The sequence below is a fragment of the Manis javanica genome, chromosome 6 (genome assembly GCF_040802235.1).
Source record: "Manis javanica isolate MJ-LG chromosome 6, MJ_LKY, whole genome shotgun sequence".
Lineage (NCBI taxonomy): Eukaryota > Metazoa > Chordata > Mammalia > Pholidota > Manidae > Manis > Manis javanica.
Genome location: NC_133161.1, coordinates 137,761,955 through 137,779,657, shown reverse-complemented (window position 1 = coordinate 137,779,657; position 17,703 = coordinate 137,761,955). Strand labels below are relative to the sequence as shown.

At 39.1% G+C, this 17,703-nt stretch overlaps 1 long non-coding RNA gene across 1 annotated transcript in view; it reads left to right on the top strand.

Annotated features, from left to right (window-relative positions):
• The window catches only part of LOC108398835 (uncharacterized), a 114,890-nt gene extending 111,321 nt beyond the window's left edge, over window positions 1-3,569 (top strand). The window contains exons 2-3 of the long non-coding RNA XR_001853519.3: window positions 261-1,906; window positions 2,825-3,569. This is a non-coding gene — a long non-coding RNA (uncharacterized lncRNA). The remainder of the gene's footprint in view (window positions 1-260; window positions 1,907-2,824) is intronic.
• Window positions 3,570-17,703: the final 14,134 nt, after the last annotated feature.

Below are 17,703 nucleotides of genomic sequence, written 5' to 3'. Positions count from 1 at the left end.
AGCTTAATTAAAAGTTGGTGGAAGAATCTAATTGAGAAGGAAATGTTAACTGTTATGGGGAGAAGGATTACAAATAAGGTTAAATTCTTCAGAAAGTCAGGAAAAGTGGAACGGAAACCACATTTTGCAGGAACCCATACAAGCCCTTTACTGTAACAGAAGAAGAGAAAGAGGGTACAGATAATGGAAGGTTTTCATGCCTGGGAAGCTGTATGTGAAAGAGCTCATGCCTAGTAATTTCTATTTTCTCTTTGAAACAGGGATTACAGAACTTCTGGGAGTGAGAGGAGTGGACTAGAGAAGCGGTAGACTTGCAGTCAATGGAAGGACCTCAGCTTAGTTTGAAGACTGGAGATGCTGTGGAACCAAGCTGTCTCCCTGAGTGGTTTTGCTTCTTTGCTGTTGTCTGTTGGCTTTTTTAAATCTCTGTGCTCAGCAACCCAGGTGCAGACATGGAGAACATGTGTCTTTGGGTTTATTTAGTGTTGGGAGTTTGAGAGAGAGATGAGGCAAAACATTGAGAGGGAACTGGGATAGACTTTATAAACAGTGGTTATTTAACTGATGGATTCTGGAATCTGAAGATGAGAAGGGAAGAGTGCAGTGGAGATGCCTATAAGGTTAAAGTAAGAATAGTTTTACAAGCACGATGGAAGGAAATAGAGTTTTGTTTAGAGAAGGAGATGACTGACTTAGGGACTTTGGAATGTTGAGTATATAGTCTGCCACATAACCAAGTGCAAAGAATGAATTTGGATGGATTCATTTGGAGATGAAAAGGCTAGGGAAGGGAGCCGAAATGTTCAGTCATTCATCCTTGTGGAATTTGAGGTAATGGGAGTTGCTGCTGGAATTTGACAGAGTTTAGGTTGTAGCCAGAGAATGGGTTGGAATATTTAATGACTGAAAATTCATGAGACAGACTAGTTAATGACTAAAGAGTGAAAAATTGGAGGTCAACAGACAATAGTATTTAGAGAATGGTATATTCAGAGCAGAAACCCCAAAGGGAGCATTTAAATTTTAACAGGAGGAGCAATAGGAGGCTGCAGGGCATGATACAGACAGCACCCCACTTCTTAATATAGAGGTAAAACAGGTGTGAGAAAACAATTATCCACCACTTAAGCTAAGTATATAAATGAGTGTATAAATAATCATGAAATAAACTAAATCCATGGTAACCTGAATTTAAAATGCATTTTAGAGTGAGCATTATATACATGCACCACATACCATATATATCATGGACACGTATATGTCTACACACAGACATATACCCATATATAGCAGGATTCGAGTTCCAGAAGGCATAACAGAATGGTTTGAAAATGGGAGACTGAGCAAGGAGTAAGGGATTGAACCAGTCATATGATGATGGTACAGTGAAGGACCGACAGGCATAAGGGCTTATATTAGGCAAGATAGGTTTGGACTCAGAGGTCACTTTCAAAAAGGTAGGTATAAAATGGGCAAAGTAATTAACCAATTAATCACCTATCCTATATCAAAACTATGCCCAGACCTAGAAATTCTAAAACAAACACAAAAACTTCTACCTGTGTCATCATTTTTTTCCCCTGATTTCAACTCCACTACCCACCCACCCAAGCCTTTACCCAGGTTTGTTCTCTGCCTGGAACTTGCCAGACTCCTAACTCAACCCTCTCCCTGGTTTTAGTTTTCCAGGAAGGCTTAATCAGTCTCTCCCTTGCATCTTGTGCGTATGTCTATTCAAATTGCTTTGACAAATGTTTGCTGAATTTATTTCTCCCCTTAACAATTTTCTCTTCTCAACAACAAACTTGTTGAACGATGATGTCTGTAGCAGAAGATGCTTAATAAAGGCTTACCAAACTGAAGGGGACTTCACGTACCTGCTCTCGCCTGAGCACATTGCTTGCAAGTAAGTTTCCTCTCGTTTGGCTCCACTCTTGAAATACAAATTGACCTCTCAGAATTTTTCCTCTAATACCCTTGTTGGAAAATGTTAATAACTGGTCAGTGTCAGGTGTGATTAAGCCTTCCCTTCTCCTTTATTTAGATTGGTGTCCGAGAGCTGCTCTGACTCTGAGAGAGCAGTAAAGATTATTAACGCTGCATCTACCATGACAGAACAAACCATTCTCTAGAAATTGATAAGGGTTTTTTTTCTGGAAACAAATTTGGTTGTGGCAAAACAAATGGTTGTCTCAATGGCCATCCGTCTCCTTTTCTTTAATAACTTCCGTTTATTTCACTGCATCCCTTTCTCTGATTAATATAATGAACGTGTTTTTCTCTGAAGGATGGGGATTGGCAGAGTTTCAACACAGTGAAAGACTAAATGACCCCTAACCAAACCCCTTTACGTGTTTTAAAATATCATTTATTTTGGAGTTTTTGTTAATCATTTTAAATTCTAAGTCATATTTCTTTCACAGAAATCAAAGATTCTGAAAAAAAAAATTAAAGCAAATGTTAACTCCTTGACTGAGATACAGTATTCCAACTCTATCAAAGAAGCTATCAGGATGATTTCATGTGACTATTATTGGGTGATATGATTGTAGAATAAAATAAAATTTCTCTTCTGGTTCTGGGGAAAAATAAAACACAATTCATTGGTATCTGAAAACCATAAGATACATAAATATGATGAATGTGTAGCAGACAAGCATACACAAGCCCCTAGTATGTATTAGAAAACGTGGGTCTTTTGTTCCCTTGCATTTCATTTTCTGAAGAGTTAAGGAAAAGAACAAACTAGCACACAATGTTGCAGTGACAGGTTTATCCATTTTCACCTTGGTTTTAAAATTTTCTATTTCTGTTCTTTTTTCAGCCAAACTCACTGGCCCATGGACCTCAAGCATTCCTTTTTCTCTAGAAATGAGAACACTTAGGGATCCGCAGAAAACACAGAAGGTTGTTGCTCATCTTCTGAAAGCCCTACCCTAGTTGCACTTCTTTCAAGACCACTTCTTTGAAGAAGTATTGAGTCAGGAAATGCACACTACAAAACAAAGGACAAAAGCAAACTACCGACCGATTACAACAAATACCCGTTGATATAGTTCCCCCAATTTAACCCAACTCTGAAAATCTGCCATAAAACTCATCAATGGAATGATTACTTCAGAATATTTCTATGTTCATTTATAAAAGAAGTAATCATACAAGTTGTCTGGGTCATCTACCAGCTTTGAGGATCAGCTACTTTAATGAAAATACTTCTCTGTGCCTCATAATAATATTTTTACATCTAGAGAATAGGAACATCAAAAGAATTCAGTTTTCCAAGGCTTTCTCCCCCACTCTTATGTCATGGAAGCCCAGTAGAGGCTTCCAATCCCATTCTGAAGATAAGAAAGCTTATGAAAAGTGAAGGGATTTTTGCCCAGAGTAACTCATTTTAATTAGGAACAGAGGTCAGGAACACAAATATGCTAGTGGATTATTCCATTGGACTCATAGTTATATTAATTCAGTAGTTAATTCCAATATCCCTATGCTAGCTAGTAAATAGAAACTAATGATGTACTGTTAATCCTGATGTATGAAGGAATAAAATGCTATGTGGGAATCTTTCAGGTGCTTATAATACCTGACATCCATACAAAGCTTTTCCATATGCACAAGACTTTCACAGCCATCATTTAATTTTATTCTCAGAACAGGGCATTTGACAGCTGTGAGAAAACTACTGCGAAGAAAGAAGTGAAGAAACCGGTCCATGTGTACGAAACTGGTCGTTGTCAGGGGTGGGATTCGAGCCCGGGTCTTTTAACTTATATTCAAATATTCTCCTTTCAGGGAACTCTTAAAAAGATAAGTTTTATCTCTACAAGTACTAAATAAGTTATGCAGTTGTTTCACAAACATTTTTAAACATTGATTATGTCTTTCCTGGTATTCACGGAGAAAGGGTACTTTAAGCTTAAGATAATTTAAGCTTTTTTGTTTCCCTTGAGTCAGGATGGGCATAATTAATTTCCATTATTGTAGTTTATTGTAATAAATATAGGTCTGTATCTCCATTTTAGCATTTATTTCCTATTTTTCAATAGGAGTTTGTCAGATACTACCTCTCCTGATACGTGTGTTCACCTCAAAAAGCCTTTCCTTTGCTTCTAATGTTGTGTTTCTTACATACTCTAGGCAGAGAGGCTAGGTCATTAATCTTATTAAATGTGTTGGAAATGCTAATGGTAAAGCAATTGGTGAGAGACTCAAATCCCCAAATGCTAGTGTGCATAAACACTACGTGGGAGTCTATAACATACAGATCCATGGGACCTACTCACAGAGATTCTAACCTGGTAGGTCAGGAATGGGAAGAAGGGGTTTTAACCGGTGTCCCATGTGTTTCTGCAGGAAGTTTTCTCTTGTCTGTAGTTTAATAACACTAATATATTAGACAAAAATATGGTTCATGCATGAAGCATAAGATCAACTCTGTATCCTTTAAGATGTTTACTTCAGTTTCTAGAAGAAGCACCATGGTCTAGGGAATAGAACTTGAGGTTGAGCACACCTGGATGAAAATCCAGTTCTACTACTTTCAAGTTAAGTGACCTTGGGAAAATGTCGACTTCCCTCACCCCCGTCCCATCATCTGGAAAATATCTCATCACTTCATCTCACATAGTTAGTGTTTCTGATCAAAAGAGATGGTGTCTGTGAAAATATTTTCATATACCATATGATTCTATACAGTTGTTTAGAATTTCAGTTTGCTGGTGCCAGGAGGCTCTGATAGATCAGTCAGTTATTACTTTTCTGAAGCTCAATGTCTTTCCAGTTGGTGTAGCCAAAACAGGCTCCACTGTCATTCCTACCTACATCAACAACCAACATGGAAAATTCGAGACTAGTAGATCCATGCTTTCAGAACTTCAGGACACATCAAGAACCAAGTTTGTTCAAGGTCCTGCCAGAATGTGGAAGAAAAGTTACATACATATAAGCAGAAGAAGTGAACAGGGAAAAGGCAAAGCCTGTAAGAAGTGAAGAGGGAAAAGGCAAAGCCTGTTCCCAGGGATCCATGCTTTCAGAACTTCAGGACACATCAAGAACCAAGTTTGTTCAAGGTCCTGCCAGAATGTGGAAGAAAAGTTACATACATATAAGCAGAAGAAGTGAACAGGGAAAAGGCAAAGCCTGTAAGAAGTGAAGAGGGAAAAGGCAAAGCCTGTAAGAAGTGAAGAGGTAAAAGGCAAAGCCTGTTCCCAGGGAAATGGGAATTGGAAGGTTTTACTGCAGCAGATTCTTCCCCAGGTTCAGCACCTGCTCAACCACCCAACCTTCCCAATTTGAATACGTGATTAACAACTCATTAACAGATCATTAGCTAAATCACCCCAGTGTAGTGAAGAGGACCCAGGTTCACTAATTCCCCTGGATTATCACCCACTGCAGACCAAAAAGGAAATTAAATACGTCTGATAAAAATGCTAGTAATTATGCTATTTTTATATCAGGGTGGAGTAAAGTGGTTTGTGGAAAATGACTTATCCCCTTGCATCCAGGAAAGGCAGAGCTTCTCCCCTCATACATACAGTTCAGGGACAGTCTTATTCCCTGACGTTCCTCCTCAGCCCCAAGTGGCTGGGTGGATCCCTGATTACTGCTGGACCATTGAATGTTTCAGTTTTAAGTCTTTATTCTCAATAGCTTCCTGTGCACACATCTGATGTTGGTTTATCTGCCCAATGACTATTCCCTGCACTTCACCTAAGAAATGAACCTTTTACCCTTGGTTATAGTCTGATGACGGGATAGACACATGACACAAACGAAGCCAGTCAGATATTCCCTTCTTGAATACAATCTCTTACACAGAGATTGGAAAACACTGAAAATGGTTGTTGTTCCATTTCATTTCATTTCAGAAGTGGCTCTCATCAGTCACTTGGTTTCTGCTTGTTCCTAAGCCTGGGTCTCTAGCTCCGTGGTTCTGTGAGCCCCCATTAGCTTTATCACACATCACCTTTACCTAAGCTATCCTGCATCCCTTTCCGTTGCTTCCCACTAAGGAACCCTGATAATGTGGATGTTTTAGTTCCTACTTTCAAACTGGAAGCGAGAGATAGCCAAGTCTTCTAACTGGAATCAGTCTCATAAAAAGTTATAGTTTGTTTGCAACCTTCTTTTTCTCCCTCCTCTATTTTAAAATGAATACCATCATTCATCAGACCACCTAACTTTTACGTCTCTTTATCTTCCAAAATGTCCTTATCTTTCCACACTCTCTCTTTTACTTTAAAAGTTATGCTTTTACTTCTAGGCTTACACTCTTGTTTCCTTACTCATCTCAGGTTTCCCACCATTTTTCAAACAATCTGGACTTTGTAGCAGGTCCAATAAAAGTGTAAAGGGGTTTCATTGAGCCAAGAACCTTATGGTCACCATCACGGTGCTGTTTTCTAGTTTTGTGACCTTGGGTAGGTTACTGACTTAAACTCTCAAATTCTTAATTTCCCCATTGTGAAATGGATATAATATCACTGTAGATTTGTTGTGAGGATGAACTGACATATGCATGTAAAGTATTTAGTACAGAGCGTAGAACACACTGACAGAATGCTTGATGAGCACCACCACCACCACCATCATCATCATTGTGATGTGAGGTGCTTAGCACGGTGCCTGGTACAAGGAGATCATCTATACACGCTATCATTACAGTCAAGGACATTAGCATCCTTTCTGATCACCAAGACGACACCAAGAACTGTGACGTTCACAACTTGCTGGGTCTTCACTTAACCTCTACCTGAGTCTTACAGCAGAAGCACCGTCAGACTCTAAATCTCACCTTCAATCATAGTGGCTCAAACATAAATTTTCATTTCTTTCTTCTTTTTTTTTTTCCTACTTACTCATCTCTCTTCCTATTTACACCTCTACCAGCCTACTTTCAAAGATAAATATCTTTTTTATCCCTAGAGACTTAATTTGTTTAAAATTCTTTAGCAGAGGAATAATTTAAAACACATAATAGAAAGTACATAGAGAAATCAACTTGGATACCTTTTAAAATACTCATTAAGTCAGACCTAGTGTAATCCTGATCTAATAGCCAGACTCTAGATGGCCCCAACTGGGCTCTGCCTGCTGATTCACACCCCTGTCTAATCTCCTGTCTTTGAGTGTAGACTGGTGCTAGTGACTTCTTTTGATCAGCAGAATAAGAGAAATTTGATGGAATGTCACTTCCATGACTAACAATAAAAGGTTGTGTCTTGTGACTTGCTAATCAAACCCCTCTATTGTCTTCTTGGGTCAATGCAACCAACTGCCATGCTGTTGAGACCAGCATGATGAGAATTGAGCACAGTCTTCAGTCAGCACCCAGCCAAGAGCAGAGGACTTTAGTTCAACAGCCTATAAGGAACTAAATCCTGCAAACAGCTCTATAAATAATTTTGGAAATAGAACCTTCCCCAGTCCAGCCTTGAGATGACCACAGCCCAGCCAGCACCTTGATTGCCGAGACTCAACAGAGGGTCCAGTTAAGCCATGCCAATATAGGATGATATTTTGAGCTTTTAATGTTTGGAATAATTTGTACAAAGCAACAGATAACTCATACACCTGGGTAGTCTTTTCTATTTAGTTTTTCTCATCTCAAATTCAGGGTGTTGAACATAGTTATTTAACCTCATACTACAGATCTTCATTTGGTCTTCACTGTTGCCCAGAAGTTTATTCATGATTTTCTTTCTTTGGCTCTCTACATATTTTGAACATGCTCTTGTACCAGCATTCTCAGCTGGAAGCCCACCCAGCAATTTGACTGAGGAGTTTAACCTTAGGAATTCTTGGCTCCCCTGAGTCCCTTATTAAACCTTGATGTCTCCCTCTGTTTTTAACCATTCCCCTTATTTTGTCCTTTTTTTTTTCCTGTGCCTTTCTAGTAGCATTCACATGTTTGACACAAAGGTGTTATATCTCTCCATCCTTTAAAAATAGTAAGTAAACCCTCAAACAAAACAAAACAACAAAACAAACTTCCTTTCTACCTTAAGTTCTTCGGCTCTTTGCCAGGAATAGTTTACACTCACCTCACCTGTTTACTCACTTGTTTCTTAAACTATTTGTAAACTTGCAGGCTATTTCATAGTTCAGCTGCTATGCTACCAAAATGTAATTGTCTCCCTTCAGCTTCCATTAGAGTGATACTTTATTTCCCACAGTCTTCTTGAGACTTAAAACAATGTATTTGTGTCCTGTGATCATTCTGTTTTTATCTCTAGTTCTGTGCCTTCTTTCTTCTGCTCATTGATGGGAGATGCTGGAAAAGATTTTATCTTCAGCTCCCCTTTACGTATTTTTTGAACAATTATGCATTAAGCACATTCTATGTATTAGACATCGTGCTAGGTGCTACATCTATCTGTTGTTATCTTATATTTTTCTGTCTCCTTTGCCTCCATCTTTATTTTGGTTTTCACTGTGGCCTGGAAATCATTCTATGAATTTCTTGTTAACTTCCCATGGAAGTCCTTGTAATTGCTTATTTTTATTTCCTCTCCCTCAAACGTCATACTTTACTCCTACCTTTCTCTCTCTCTAAGTTTATGGCTAAATTAGTATACTGTATGTTTTGTATATTAGTACATGTGCTGTTATCCCCTCCATCCCTCCCAATGCCATCACTCTGTGTCAGACCCTTATTAGTCCCTTGGTACTACTGTAATAATCTCCTAACAGTTTCTCCTTTAAGCCTCTCTCTGCTCTGTTCTGTTCTGTTTTATTGCATTCGGGTTCTTGCCATACTTCCCTTCCCCTGAATTCTCCTCTCTTCCCATTGCTGTTCTCTTCTATTTCCTTTCTACAACTGCCGCTAAATAAGTTTGGTTTTATCTACACTGTGTCCCTAAGGATTTGTTTTTAGTCTTGGTTTACCAGTGCAGGTCTAGAGATTCTGTTTTAATTGATCCAAGGTGGGGAGAAGGGTGACTAAGTGTTGGCATTTTTAGTTTTAATATACAGCCAGAGTTAAAAAAAACATCGACTCAGATCACACAGGGAGCATTAATGTTTTCCCACCCATCATTGAATGAAGCCCCAATTTCTTAATCTGGTATTTAGAAACATCCACATTACAGTTCTTAAATTTTTTTCAATCTTAATTCCTAGTGAATCCTCCTATAGATACTTATCCAATTAAACTACCTGATACACATTACTTGAGATCTCCTATAAATATATTTCTGTTCATAAAATTGCCTTTATCTCAAATTTGCAATTATAACAGACCTGGTGTCACTGCCTCATTCTGATTCCTCCACATGTCAAAATGCTAGTTGACACATTTAAAATTTCTGCAAAGTGTTAAGAAAGAAACTAAAACTCCAACACTCAAAAATTCGGACCAAAGGCATGAACATATATTCATAAGAGATAAATTGCTCAAGGCTAAAAAAGCATAAGGAAACATTTACTGAATCAAAGACAGATTTAAATGACAGTAAGATATCTGCTTATTTTAAATAAAATAATAGTGCTTTAAAAAAAAATAATATTTCGTTCCAGCCAGGAGCTTGTGAGGCTGGCAGCTTCATTTACTGCTATTAAGAATGTCATTTCTTATAATTCCTTTTTTGCTATTGTGGCAAAATGTAATGAGAATCCTAACCGTTTTTGATCTAGTAATTTCACTCCTACAACTTTATCCGGAAGAAATAATCAGAAATTCAAACAAGGATTTATATCTAAAGATATTTACCAAAGTGTTATTTATCACAGCACAACACTGGAAAAAATTAAACATCCAATAGTAGGGAAATGACTACATAAATCATCCATTTATGTTGAAATGTTTCCATTAGAAATAATGTTTACAAAAGATATAAGAATGTAGAAAAATGCGTCCGATTTAAGTGAAAATCACCTAACAGCTTCTGTATATTATTGTTTGGGATATGAACTTACTCCTTAGCCCTGATGTCCCCTTCCTTGAAGGGGCGGGGGGGGGTGTATCCCGTAGGGATCCTTCTAGTCTTTCTGTGCTCCCTATGCCCTCTGCCCTTTAAAAGGAATAACTTGATAGATGGGTGAGTTTGGAAACTCAGTTCTTCCTCTGCTTTTCTATTTGCATATCTTTTTGGCTCAGATAACTCTACTTCTGGGTTTTCCTAAATACATAAGTTCTACAAGGAAGCCCTTTAAATAAGGAGGCTCACAGCTGTCCAGCATTGTCTATGTGAGTAAAAGCTTCTAAGTGTTATGTTTAAATGTATTGGTGATTTACATACATCACTTCATTTAATCCTCACAAAAATTCACAGGAAGACACTATTCATAATTTACAGATGGGGAAGTTGAGGTTAAGCAACTCAGTTTTTTATCTCTTGGTCTCCAGTTAAAAAATGGGCTAGGAGAACATTCAACCTTTGGTCTGACTGACCATAGGACTTGTGCTTCTAACAGTTACTATCACTACCTTCCTGGCAGAAAAGACTGCTTCCAACTTAGAAACAAAAACCAAGACTTCTGCCCTCTTTCTTTCTTCTTTTTCCCTTGAGTTGTATGAGTCCTTTATATATATTTGGATATTAACCCCTTATTAGATAAATCATTTGCAAATATGTTCTTCCACTCAGTAGGTTGTCTTTTCATTTTGCTAATGGTTTCCTCTGCTGTGAAGAAGTTTTTTAATTTGATGTTGTCCCACATTTTTTTTTTTCTGCTTTTGATTTTCTTGCCTGGGAAGAAGTGTCAAGAAAAAATTGCTAAGGCTAATGCCCAAGAGTTTATTGACTATGCTTCTTTTTTGAGTTTTATGGTTTTAGGTCTTACATTTAGGTCTTTCACCTATTTTGTGTTTTTTTGTGTATGGTGTAAGAAAGCGGTTCAAATGAGAATGTAGACTGGTGCAGCCATATGAAAAATAGCATGGTGATGCCTCAAAAATTTAAAAATAGAAATAACATACAACCCAGTAATTCCACTTCTGGTTATTTACTCAAAGAAAACAAAAACATTAATTAAAAAAGACATATGCACCCCTATGTTGATTGAAGTGTTATGTATAATAGTCAAGATATGGAAGCAGCCTAAGTGTTCACTGACTGATAAATGGGAAAAGAAGATGTGGTATATATACATATGGCTGAATATTACTGAGCCATAAAAAAGAATGAAATCTTATTATTGACAAGACCCTAGATGAAACCAGAGGCTATCCTGCTAAGTGAAATAAGTCAAAATGAGAAAAACAAATATGTTATTTCACTTATACGTGGAATATAAAAAATAAAATGAATAAATGAGGGAAAAACAGAAGTAGACTCATAAATACAGAGAACAAACTGCTGGTTGATGGAGAGAAAGGGGTTGGGGGACAAGCAAGATAAGTGAGGGGAATTACAAGATACAACCTTCCAATTATAAAATAAATTAGTCATGGGGGTAAAAAGTACAGCACAGGGAATGTGGTCAGTAACATTATAATAACTTTATATGGTGATGGATGGTAACTACATTTATCATGGCAACCATTTCGCAGTCCACGTAATTGTCAGATCACCATGTTGTATGCCTGAAACTAATACAATATTGTGTGTCAGCTGCATTTCAACAAAAAAATTTGAAATAAAATAAATTCAAAACAAAACAAAACAAAAAAACAACAGCAAGCCCAAACCCTAATTAGGTGTGCAGAAAAGGAAATGACTTCCAAATGCTTTTGTTTGGGAATTTCTAGGAACTTCCAGGCACAAACTGTAGTATCAAAAATGACACAATAAATGTCCAATTTTCAGGCAGTGGTTTTTGGGGTCAGAGGAGCCTGAGGTAAGGAGGATCGTGCGAATCGTTGCCTTCCCACCCCTTCCCTGAGACTCAAGGAACAGCTCCCCAGAAGCTCCTTTAGCAACTCAGCATTCTTCAGCAAGATGCTCCCTAATAGTGTGAGCTGCCTTCAGAACTCCAGTAATTGCTTGTAAATCCTAGTAAGCCCTGGAAGCTTTTGGTCCATTTGTTCAGTTCTGATGCGCTATGAACCAATAAACCAGAACGAGAAGCCAGTTCCTGAAATCATCTCTTTGGAATTAAATGCCCTGGTAAGATGCAGGTTCATTCCCATCAGACATAATGACTTAGAGAAAGCATCCATTGCGTGGCAGGCTGACGTACAAACGTGTATACAAGATGCCTCATTTCGGCGGAAACAAAAGCACCTGGAGCCTTCTGCGGTCATGATATCAGTGGGGGGCAATGGGACACAGATCAGGAATAATCATAAAGACATTTGAAAAGTGCTTTTTTGACTACAGCACTGAGCTGTGCGCAGAACCTCAAGAACAGGACAATGTCCTTTTCATCTGAGAGTCTGCAAAGTGTATTCTCAATGGCTTCATTCTCCCATTGAGAAAATGAGGGCAAATTCCTGAGTAAAATAGAAGCCACTCCTAGTCTTGTTGTCTCTTCATATTGACGCCATGAGGTGAGGAAGACCACTTCACATGCCTCAGTTTATGTTTTTCACTGGATACCCACCATGAATCCAGGTCCTGTTTTAGACACAAAGCCTCATTCTTCAGTTATTTTCAAAATCCAGACATGTCAACCTAGCATGCAAGCTTGAAAAATCATCTATGGAGATACTTTATAACAGATGTCTCATTTCCTACTATTGTTTGACACAAAGCTGTCCAGTAAGGTTAGATATTAGATTGTCATTTGACTGTCTACCAAGCATCCCAGGCTGTGTTCCCTCTTCTTTCTCTCTCTCTTCTTTTTATTATAATACAAATACATTAGATATTTATTTTTATTATTTCATATTTTATATATTAGCTAGGTACAGTTTCATCAGCCTAGAATACCTTCTTCCATCCTTTCTGCCCATCCAATTTCCATCCTGTCTGCTATCTCACACCTGAGTAGGAAGAACTATCTCACAGAGAGTATAGTAAGTACGAAAGTCTTTTCAAGTGTGGCAATGTTGAGTCGTTAAGAAGAAATGCCTTGTGTTTCATAGGCCTATTTAAATTTTATATAAATACTAACATAAGATGGTGTCCTTCAGTATGTTCCAAAAGGAAAGGAAGAATTATAATAAATTACTTTCTACTTCAGTAGAGGCAGATGACTGAAAGTAAGGCTGACAAGACAGGCTTCTTATGCTCCCTGGGGTATATATCCAAGGGGACACAAAAATAGAATGTTTTCCAAAACACATCAAATGCATTGACTTTTACTTTTCTGCTGGCTAATGTGAGATCAAGTGACGTACTCTGTGCAAAACGCATATGTATTTTTAATGATTTTCAAGTTCTCAATAGAAGATTAAAAAAAGAAAATAGTGGGAATAGCACATGTTGCTTTTTAACTCCTTTTCCAATTGGAGGTTGTAAGCTTGGCAGGGAAAGTCAGATACAAGGAGGGAACAGCTGGCTGGGTAGATGGTGTCAAGGCAAGATTTGTTTTCCTGGACCACAGCTCTTCAGAATAAAGAGTTCCTGGCAAGAAATGGTGTTCAACTCACAGGCAATGTGGGAGGGAAGTAGCTGACCTGACGGAAGAGTTTCAAAATGAAATTTGTAGAAAAGAGTTGAAAAATGCCCAAATAAAACTGCAAAACTGGATCACCCTGAGGATAACAGTGACACCGAGAGAAGCATCACGATGCAGGTGTTATTCTCTTATTTTCAGGAAAAAATAAGAGGGTAGAGGATTGAGATCCTCTGGCCCCAGATGTCTATATTCCAGTATAGGTCAGCTTTGCTCTGTGCCCCTGGATTTGCTATTTGCCAGCTCTCTGCAACTCCACTCACTGGTGTGCTTTGGCTGCAGACCTGGTCCATTTGGGCTTCTGATTTAATTCTGATTGGGATGGAGGGCAAGTAACATACCAATGACATCTCAATCTTGAACCAAAGGCATGATGCACCTGGTGGGTCCCCGACCACTGTCAGGCTTTTAAATATCTGGGCACCAGGTGTTCTGTGCTGACAAGGAGTCTGAGATCTGAGGAGCCACCTGTGAGCTTTGGGCATCTGCATGGATCTCAGCTCTGCCTGGGTGGACCTGCCCTTTTGAACTGAGTTTCTGCCTTGATTTCCTTTTTTTAAAGATCTTTGGTTGACTAACCTAATACTTTCATCTTTTTGTAGTCAGAGACATGTCCTGAACTCTAGAAAGTGATTCAACCAGTATATTTCAGATATTAAGCTTAAGGAATTTGGGGCTGGACCAACTGGTATGGAATCCTGTACATGCCATTTACTAATATCTGTGTCAATATCCTTATTGATAAAATGTAGATTGTTGTAGTAAATCTTAAAGACGTTAGTACAGTTAATAACTTATTTCATTGCTCAACTCATCATAATGACCCAACAGTTGTTAGCTCTTATTCGTTTTATTATTATTTCCATCATTATTGCATTATGGTTACCAACCCTTTATATTATCATTATCACAACCCATTTTTATTATTCTTCCTGAGGTCTTACTGTACAGCTGTTGGATGCTGGAAACCTAGACACCTATGTGCAGATTTCTCACTGCTTCTCAAGGCCCCACCAACTGGCACATTGATCTACCACTTGGCATTTGTTCATCAGGGGCCCTACTTGCCATATTGGGCATTTAATATGTCTGCCTATCAGATTCATTCCTATTTTAACATTGTGCAGAGACTACAGCCCAAGTTTTACAAGTATATAAAAACCACACAGCATTGCTCTATGCCTCCATAAATGGGTCTCTACCTACACCCAGTATCTTCCTCTACTCTACTGGCCTCATTATGTCAACCCACAAGCACAGTAAAAGAAAATCAATGGGATGTTTTCCCACAAGACAAAGAATACCATTTCCTGATTTTCCGAGGTTTTAATTGGGTGATGATATAAATGACTGGAATGTGGCAAAAAAAGAACTACTCCTTTGAGAAGGATAAAAAAAGATCATGTTAAGTGTATCAGAGATTTATCCTCAAATACCTGAAGACTTGTCATGGCAATGAAGCAGTTTATTTGTTTTGTGTTCCTTCCACTAGCACGTCCAGGACCAATGAATAAAAATTCAAGGGAAGCGATGTCTAATTACAGATGAGACTTCTAACAGTAAAAGTTGATGAAAAATAGAATGGGATGATTCAAAATCTTTGCCTTTTTTCACAATTCAGCAACAATAACATCTATATTAAATAATGATCATGCTAATAATTAATTACTCCCCCTTGAGTTTAGGGTTAGTTTAACAGCATGCTTTCTACTTTATGTCTTCTGTGCCCAATAGGGGGTCTTGCAGACTCTAAAAATAGGCTATTTCTAAAGCTGAAAACATTTTTACTACAAATGAGTGCTATACACACAAAAATAAAAGATTCTGACAGACGCTTTTAACATACGAGCCAAAAGTTCGTAGAATATCCCAAACCCTTGACAGAAACAAACGCTTCTTCAAAACCTCCATAAAATACCCTTATCTTTCCCACTAGGTTGGGGGTTGAATTCCTTTATTCTCCCTAATCTCAGTCATGACTGAGATAGGTCTAGTTAAGGGAGTAGTTAACAGATGTTTGGAGACTAAGCCAGACCCACTCACTTGGTAAGACAGACGAAGGGGCCAGAAGGCCAGTCAGCACACAGGGCGCTGTGCCTTAATGCAGGGCTGGTGCGAGCTTTCTTCCAGCTCAGGCCATGAGCAACCAACAAAGCACCACTGAGGGGCCACGCTCAGGACGGGCTAAGGGGTGCCTGCATCAGCGATAAGGGAATCCTGAAGTGGGCAGCATTCAGGACAGGCAAAGCCTGTTGCCAGGCACCATTCTACTTGTGGGTAAAATAGCAATATTTCCAGAATCTCTTGCCTGGCCTTAGTGCATCTCCATATCAATAGGTGTTTTCAAGGGGTGGAGAGAAATAGTCCATCTCCATATCAACAGGTGACTACATGGGGGACCAGGGCATATCTGGACCAGTTGGGTGGGTTGGATGGAGTCCCTTTTCACATCCAGGTCATGAGAGACACTGGCAAGCAGAGGTGGACAAGTGCTTGTAAGCAATAAACAGGTTTCTCCCACTTCATCTCTCTCTTTGACAAATTTTGGTTTCAAAGGTAATTTGCCCCAGGCTTGAAAATATTTCCCCCCCAGGAGTTACACTACCCTACATCTCCAGCTGCTGGCCTGTGGCTTAGATGAGGAAATCACTTCCTGGAAAAGGATATGGAAATAAATCAATGTAAGGACCCAAATACAGAGTGTTAGGGGAGTCAAGGAGGTTATGATAACATAGAATCAGGTACAGTTCCAAAAAAGCAAAAAGACAGTAGTCTTTATAGCTACACACAGGTGTGGGATAAGGGGGAGAGGAGGTTGTGGATTTGAAAAACAAGGTGGGATCTTGGTTACCAGACTCCAGAGCAGACCACGGCCATCCATGTATTTGCCCACCTCTCAGTCCTTCCCTTTCTCAGCTCCCCATTCTACTCATGGAACTTGTGAGAAACTCGGCCAATACCCCCATCCCATACAAACTGGGGTTTTAGACGTACTGTCATAGTTGAGAGCATAGACTCCAGAGCTGGATTGCCCGGCTCAAGTCACAGCTCTGCAATTCACTCCTTGGGTGTTGTCAGGAAAACTACTTAGCCTCTCTGTAGTCCATTTTCCTCACTTGTGAAAGAGTAATAATAGTCCTTATGCCACAGGGTTGTTTGAGGGGTAAATGAGTTAATACAGGTACAGCTCTGAGAATGGACTCTGACACATAGTTATGAGTGTTATCTACTAAAAACAGCAAAAGGCAGAGGGGCTTCTACCTGAGGGCAGTTATGGTGCAAATGCCTACGTGCTAGTGGGGCAAAGGAAGGAGAAGATTAATGTCCCAGATGGTGGTGATCATTTGCAAACTGTTCCCGGTTCACAGCGGCCTCTGACCTCTACCTCCCCTTGGGCTCTTCTTCACTTCCTCTAGGTGCTGGCCACTGCCTCCTCTTTGAAATTTTGCTTATTTAAGGAAAGTCTGACTGTAGTGTCTTAGGTGATTTCCGGGCAAGTAACATTCTGCTCTGAAGGAGGCCAAACATGTGAGAGCCACTGATGGACGGGTGGAGGAGGGTGAGGCCTTGGAGTCGAGCCTAAGCTCTTGATTGTGCAAATGGGATACAGTCCCCTCTAACCTCCTTGATGTTTTAACACAGGATAGAAATAGATTCCCCCTCTTCATGGTCTCATGGTCCTTGTATTAGGGTTCTCCAGAGAAACATAGTCAATAGGAGATCTATATATCTATGTCTACATTTATGTCTATATCTAGTAAGAGATATTTATATCTATTTATTATGTATTATAAGGTGTTGACTTACACAGTTATGGAGGCTAAGAAGTCCCTCAATCTGTCATCTGCAAACTGTAGACCCAGGAAAAACAGAGGTGTTGTTTGAAGACCTGGGAACCAGATTACTGGTGATGTAGCTTCCAGTTTAAGTCTGAAGATCTGACAATCAGGAAGGCGGAGGGCAGGCGGAGATCAATGCCCCGGGTCAACAATGAGGCAGAGAGTGACTTCAACCTTTCCTTCTCACTCTTTCATTTTTTTTATTTTTTTATTCAGACTCTAAACAGATTGGATGATGCCCACCCACATTGAGGAGGGCCATCTTCTTTACTCAGTATGTCAATTTCAATGCTAATCTCTTCCAGAAACAGCCTCACAGACATAACCAGAAATAAAAGTTTGATCACCTCACTGGGCT